The sequence below is a fragment of the Equus asinus genome, chromosome 20, assembly GCF_041296235.1.
Source record: "Equus asinus isolate D_3611 breed Donkey chromosome 20, EquAss-T2T_v2, whole genome shotgun sequence".
NCBI lineage: Eukaryota > Metazoa > Chordata > Mammalia > Perissodactyla > Equidae > Equus > Equus asinus.
In genome coordinates this window covers 86,746,992-86,755,061 of record NC_091809.1, presented here as the reverse complement: position 1 = coordinate 86,755,061, position 8,070 = coordinate 86,746,992, and positions in this window count along the sequence as shown.

The window sequence follows — 8,070 nt, the reverse complement described above, 5'->3', positions numbered from 1 at the left end:
AAAATCCCAGTGTGTGCAATGGACAGAATTAGAAGTAGACCTGGTACTCCAAGAAGGTCTGTCCATGAGGCTAGAAAATAACATATCTGAGTGTAAGTTCATTTGGTGAATTTCATTCCAACCCCTGAATGAACAGGCAGTGGCTTCAACTTGAGTGGGTATAATTGGTTACATGAAGAGTGATGATGAGGGCATTTGAGGAGAACAAAAGACAAAAATTTTCAATACAGGAAGCCTCTTGAAGGCTCACTAAAAAAATAATAATAATGGCTGGAAATTTTGAATTGAGAGGCAACATATAACAAAATAGTATACATGGGTTTTGGTTCTGCCCTTGGAAGTCAGTTGGAAGACAAACCTCACTTTTTCACTTGTGACTTATATGTAAGAATTAGAAGGTATGGGTGACCTCAGCAACATGGCAGAGTGAGCTGTTCCCTTTGTCCTTCCCTTTTGAACTACAACTAAATGGACATTCACTGACCAACAGAGGAAGCCCATACAGCACAAGAGGATGCCTGAGAGACACACGCAGCTATACATCTGAGGATGGATGGACTGGCTCCCCAGGAAGTGGTAGAGATAGGTGAGCATGCCCTGCTCTCCTCTAGTAGCCCTGTGCACGCACACAAATGCTTTCCAGCCTGCTGCAAGTGCCCTGAAAGTGGGAACATTCACCAGGGCAACTGTAGGAGGAGGCTATGGTAATCCTTAGCATACACTCATGATTGCCCTCCCGGTGAGGAAGGGAAGCTCATCATGCCCCTGTGCCACCAAGGAGTGGCCTTAGCTTGCTCCAGCACGGAAGCCTCACCCACCAAGCACAGCAGCCCTGTGGACTATAAACAGAGACTGCAGTAGATCTACAGATTGGGGCAAGCACACCTCTGGCCTGTGTGAGTACTCATAGTGCTGCCGAGCCCCCAAAGAGGGAACATGTCCTGGGCGGGTGTGAGGAGAAGTGTCAGCAGCTTTCAGCCTACTCAGTATCACCTTCCTGGTGGGACGGGGGAACCCATACTGCCCCTGCAGCGCCAAGGAATGGCTCTAGCTCGGATCCCAGCAAGGAAGACCCACCTGCCAAGCACAGAAGTCCTGCAGACCTCAAGCAGAGACCACAGCACATCTCCACACTGGGATAAACACACCCCAAGCCCACGCGTGTGAGCACTCATAGTGCTGCTGAGCCCCCAAAGAGGGAACATGTCATGGACAGCTGTGGAAAGAAGCACTGGCAGCATTTAGCCCACTGGTGATCACTTTCCTGGCAGGGAGGGGGAGCCCATAGTGCCCCTGCAGCACCAAGGAGTGCCCCTAGCTTGGTCCAGCAAGGAAGCCCTGCCAGCCAAACACAGTCCACTAAAGCACCTGAACACACCCCAGGCTGGGGCAAGCACCCATAATACCCCCACAGCTTCCAGCAGATGGGGTAGGGGCAGAAACTCTGCTCCTATTACCCCTAGTGGTCACAGGTGGAATCTATGACCTAAGAATACCAGAAATGCCCAAGGAAAGATTAGTTCATCAAACACCATGGGAAACTGCAGCAACAATTGAGGAAAAAACTTTCCTTCAGATATGATGGAGAAATAAAAGCTTTCCCAGATAAACAAAATCTGAGGGAATTCATTGCCTCTAGACCTCTCCTAGAATGAAATAATTAAAGATGCCCTCACACTGGCAACAAAAAGGCAAAGGTCTACAAAGTTCTGAGCTAGGAGATAAATAGACATAATCAGAAACCTTCAGCTCTCTACTGGAATAAGGAGGCAAAGACTCAATTACAACTTAAAAGAGAAAGGGAAAGAAAGTATCAAAAGTAATGATAAACAGTTCAACTTAGTCACAAACTCACAACTTTAAAAACAGAACAATTTATAACAGTAATTACTCAGAAGGGGCAAGGAAAGAGAAGGAACCTGCTTAGGTTAATGGAGATAAGAGGCTATGAGAAAATGAACTATCTCATCTCCAACATCTTTCACCCAATCCTCACAGTAACCACTAAACAAAATATCAGAGCAAAGCTACAGTTCGCAAAAAGAGAGAAAACTGAGGAAAAACCCCTGAGAAAGCCACCAAAATGAAATGGCAGTCAGAAATACAAAGGAAGAGAAACAATGGAAACATAGAACAACCAGAAAACAAGAGGTAAAATGGCAGTATTAAGCCCTCATATATATCAATAATCACTCTAAATGTAAATAGATTGAATTCTCCAATCAAAAGACAGAGTGGCTGGATGAGTAAAAAATAAGACACAACAGTATTCTGCCTCCAGGAAACACATCTCAGTTTTAAAGACAAACAGGCTTAGAGTGAAGGGATGGAAGACAATACTCCAAGCTAATGGCAAACAAAAGAATGAAGGTGTTGCCATACTTTTATCAGACAAAGCAGACTTCAAGTCAAAAAAGACAATGAGAGACAAAGAGGGGTAGTATTTAATGATAAAAGGGACATTCCACCAAGAGGACATAACACTTATTAATATATATGCACCTAACACAGGGGCAGCAAAGTACATAAAGCAATTATTAACAGACCTAAAGGGAGAAGTTAACAGCAACATAATAACAGTAGGTGACTTCAACACCCTGCTTATATCAATGGACAGATCATCTGGACAAAAAGTCAACAAGGAAATAATAGATTTAAATGAAACACTTGATCAGATGGACTTAACAGATATATACAGAACATTTCATCCCAAAACAGAAGAATATATTTTCTTCTCAAGTGCACATGTATCATTCTCAAAGATAGACCATATGTTGGAAAACAAGGCAAGTGTCAGTAAATTTAAGAAGATTTAAATTATCCCAACAATCTTTTCTGTCCACAATGCTATGAAGCTAGAAATCAACCACAAGAAAAAACTGGGAAATTCAGAAATATGTGGACATTAAACAACATGCTATTGAACAACCATTAGATCAATGAAGAAATCAAAGGGGAAATTAAAAAATACCTAGAGACAAATGAAAGTAAAAATACAACATACCAAATCTTATGGCATGTAGCAAAAGTGAGCATAAGAGGGAAATTCATAGCAATACAGGCCCACATCAACAAGCAAGAAAAATCTCAAATAAGTAATCTTAAAATGCACCTAATAGAGCTGGAAAAAGAAGAACAAACAAAGCCCAAAGTCAGCAGAAGGAGGGAAATAATAAAAATCAGAGCAGAAATAAATGAAATAGACACTAAAAAAACACTAGAAAGGATTAATGAAACTAAGACCTGTTTCTTTAAGATGATAAATAAAATTGACAAACCTTTAGCCAGATTCACCAAGAAAAAAAGAGAGAAGGCTCAAATAAATAAAATTAGAAATGAAAGAGGAGAAATTACAACAGATACTGCCGAAATACAAAGGATTATAAGAGAATACTATGAAAAACCTTCTGCCCACAAATTCAATAACCTAGAAGAAATTGATGAATTCTTAGACTCATACAGCCTCCCAAAACTGAATCAAGAAGAAATAGAGAATCTGAATAGACCAATCACAAGTACAGAGATTGAAACAGTAATCAAAAACCTTCCCCCAAAACAAATAAAAGTCCAGGACCAGATGACCAGATAACCAGAATTTTACCAAACTTTCAAATATTTAATACCCATCCTTCTCAAACTATCCCACAAAATTTAAGATGATGGAATGCTCCCTAAGACTTTCTATGAGGCCAATATGACCCTGATACCAAAACCAGACAAGGACTACACAAAGAAGGAAAACTACAGGCCAATATCGCTGATAAACTTGGATGCAAAAATCCTCAATGAAATATTGGCAAACCAAATACAGCAATACATTAAAAGGATCATGCACCATGATCAAGTGGGATTTATTCCAGGGATGCAGGGATGGTTCAACATCTGCAAATCAATCAATGTGACTCACCCCAGTAAAAAAAATGAGGACTAAGAATCACATGATCATCTCAACAGATGTAGAGAAAGCATTTGACAAGATCCAAATCCATTTATGATAAAAAGTCTCAATAAAATGGGTATAAAAGGAAAGTACCTTAACATAATAAAGGCCATATATGACAAAGCCAATGCCAACATCATACTTAATGGTGAAAAACTGAAAGCCATCTCTCTGAGAACAGGAACAAGACAACGGTGCCCACTCTTGCCATTCCAATTCAACATAGTACTAGAGGTATTGGCCAGAGCAATTAGGTAAGAAAAAGAAATAAAAGGAATCCAAATTGGAAAGGAAGAAGTGAAACTTTCTCTATTTCCAAATGTCATGATTCTATATGTAGAAAACCCTAAAGAATCCACCAGAAACCTATTAGAAATAATCAACAACTACAGAAAAGTTGCAGAGTGCAAAATCAATTTTAAAAATCAGTTGCATTTCTATGCACCAGCAACGAACTGACAGAAAGAGAAATCAAGAATACAATCCCACTTACAATCACAACAAAAAGAATAAAATACTTAGGAATAAACTTAACCAAAAAGGTGAAAGACTTATACACTGAAAACTGTAAGACATTATTTAAAGAAATTGAAGAAGATATAAAGAAATGGAAAGATAGTCCATGTTCATGGGACGGAAGAATAAACATAGTTAGAATGTCCATCCTACCTAAAGCAATCAACAGATTCAATGCAATTTCAATCAGAATCCCAATGACATTCTTCACAAAAATAGGACAAAGAATCCAAAAATTTATATGGAACAACAAAAGACCCCAAATAGCTAAAGCAATCCTGAGAAAAAAGAACAAAGCTGGAGGCATCACAATCCCTGACTTAAAAACATACTACAAAGCTATAGTAATCAAAACAGCATGGCACTAGCACTAAAACAGATCAATGGATCAGAGTTGAAAGTCCAGAAATAACACCACACATCTATGTACAGCTAATCTTTGAGAAAGGAGCCAAGAACATACAATGGAGAAAGGAAAGTCTCTTCAATAAATGATGTTGGGAAAACTGGACAGGCACATGCAAAAGAATGAAAGTAGATCATTATCTTACACCATACACAAAAATTAGCACTGAATGGATTAAAATTTTGAATGTAAGACCTGAAACCATAAAACTCCTAGAAGGAAATATAGGTAGCAAACTCCAACATTGGTCTTAGCAACATCTTTTTGAATATCATGTCTACTAGGGCAAGGGAAACAAAAGGAAAAGTTTCCCTTGCCTTGGGACAAATGGGACTACAACATACTAAAAAGCTTCAGCAAAATAAAAGAAACCATGAACAAAATGAAAAGACAACCCATCAACTGGGAGAAAATATTTGCAAATCATTTATCAGACAAGGGGTTGATCTCCAAAATATATAAAGAACTCATAAAAATCAACAAAAATAAAGCAAACAACCCAATCAAAAATAATCAAAGGGAGCAGAGGATATGAACAGACATTTTTCCAAAGAAGATACACAGATGGCCAATAGATACATGAAACGATGTTCAACATCACTAATTATTAGGGAAATGCAAATCAAAACTATGATCAGATATCACCTTACACCAATCAGAATGGTTATAATCACCAAGACAAAAATAACAAACGGTGGAGAGGATGTGGAGAAAAGGGAACGCTCATATACTGCTGGTGGGAAGGCAAACTGGCACAGGCACTATGAAAAACAGTATGGAGATTTCTCAAAAAATTAAAAATAGAAATACCATGTGATCCAGCTATCTCACTACTGGGTATTTATCCAAATAACTTGAAATCAATGATCCAAAGAGATTTATGCATCACTGTGTTCATCACAACATTATTCACAATAGCCAAGATGTGAAAGCAACCCAAGTGCCCTTCTACAGATGAATGGATAAAGAACATGTGGTATATATATACAATGGAACACTACTCAGCCATAAAAAAGACAAAATCATCCCATTTGCAACAACATTGATGGACCTTGGGGGTATGATGTTAAGCAAAATAAGCCAGACAGAGAAAGACAAATACTGCTTGATTTCACTCACACGTGGAAGATAACAAATACATGGATAAAGAGAACAGATTAGTGGTTACCAAAGGGGAAGGGGACTGAGGGTTGGGCAAAAGGGATAAAGGGGCATGTTTCTATGGTGATGGATAAAAATTAGACTACTGGGGGTGAGCACAATGAAGTGTCAGAAATTGATAAACAATAATGTACACCTGAAATTACAGTGTGTTTTAAAGCATCATGATCCCAATAAAATTACTTGGCAAAAAAAAAGAATTAGAAGGTATGTACTTACCTCTCCATACCCAACAAAATGACTCCTGCCCTGATAGCAAGTTGTCAAACTGATGTATAAGTTGAAGTTACAGGAGTGGTAAAAAATATCTTGGAATAATAAAATCTAAGGGAAAGGAGGTCTGAGGCGAGAGCCCCAGATAACAGTAGTACTTAAAGAAAATACAGAAAAAGCAGCTACTAATGAGATTGCAGAGGTATGACCACTAAGTGAGAATGACCCCCAGGAAAAGGAAAGGACCTCATCAGTTTTCCTCAGACCTGTGATCTCAGAGAGAGGAATGCCTGGTACAATAGTATCTAAGATATCTGTTGAATAAATGAATTCATTGCATCTGATAATAGTGATAGACTCCAGGCACTTAATATCAGGCATATATTGTGATTCATATTGTATGACCCCCTCAGATTGGAAGTAAGTTTTATGTAATCTTATTGACATATACTAATATATGAGATAAACTAACATTTTTCTTGTTAACCTGGTATTCATCCTTGATACTAGGAATTTGCTCAAATTTAGAACTGGTGATAAAAAGAAATCTTTCTAGGTGAAATTGTCAACCTCTAAATCATAGCTGAGGCTAAGATTAGAAAACCCAGGCTCAGAGGAATCATGTTACTTTCTCATGTTTATCCAAGATGACAGTGGCAGATCCAAGATCTGTTCTAACTTCAAACGCTATGCTTTGCCTCTCCTTATTTAAAAAGTGCTTAACTTTTTTTAAAAATGTGGGCTGAACGAACACATGCTCATGATTTCCTGACGGTAGTCTATATTTTAATAACTATTTTGAACAACACCTCAATTGTTTTTAAATTGATATATGAATATATATTACTGAGTTCACCAATTTCCTCTGAACTCTTGGTTTTATGGACTATCTGAAGACTATTTCCTGATGTTTTCAGAAAAGACTTCAATGCACTAAAACACTGACCTCCTGCAAAGAATTCTTGGGTCTGGAAAGGGAGGTCATTTGATCCTGCCCTCTGCTTCTTGAAGAGTCATCCCAGGCAGCAGTAGAGAGTCTTTGAAAGCCAGAGAGAGAGACAGAGATTATCTCCACCTCACAAACTTGCAGGCAGAAAGGTCCTGCTGTCCTAAGGCTGGGGAAACAGTCGCAGATCAGTCCAGCCACCTTAAGCCATCTCTAAAAAGGTCCACTTTTGCCAGGAGAGCTCACGGGGAGTTCTCAAGAAAGCGTGAGCTAACAGATTTGAGAAAGGACAGCCTTTATTAGGAGCCCAGAACCTGCCTGGTGAAAGCCATTTACCCAGCAGAAAAACAAATTCCTACGAGACAACTCTATACACCTGTGTCCTGCTAACACTCTGCGCCCCGAATGACAAGCTCTGAAGGGCAATTTCTTTTCAGTCTAGATTCACTCTTACTTCTCCAAAGGTGAATCCTGGAGATGAATTACAATTCTAGTTCTCATTCAAAAGCATTTTGACCCCTGAGCAGCTGTAAGTCAAAGCTTTACACAGGACAAAAGTAAGGGAGAAGTGGTTTTAATGGATCACCCATAACTTTGTTCACCAGGCATTTGCTAATATCACAGCAATCATAAGACATAGAGCCCAGAGGAATGATAAATAGGAATAATAGGAATAGCCAGAAGAAGCTGATACAGAGAGGTAAGGATGAGCTGCATTTCTTTAACCACTAAAGGTAGGAAAGTAGTTGCTAAGTAACTATATTCACTAAGGCTGGGGCACTAGCATCTGATTCAGAGCTCAAGACCTTTCCTGGGCACCCTGAATATCTTGCGAGTTTTTGGTAACTTGTGCACAGGGGCAGAAATGATAACTTAAAAGGAAGTGAC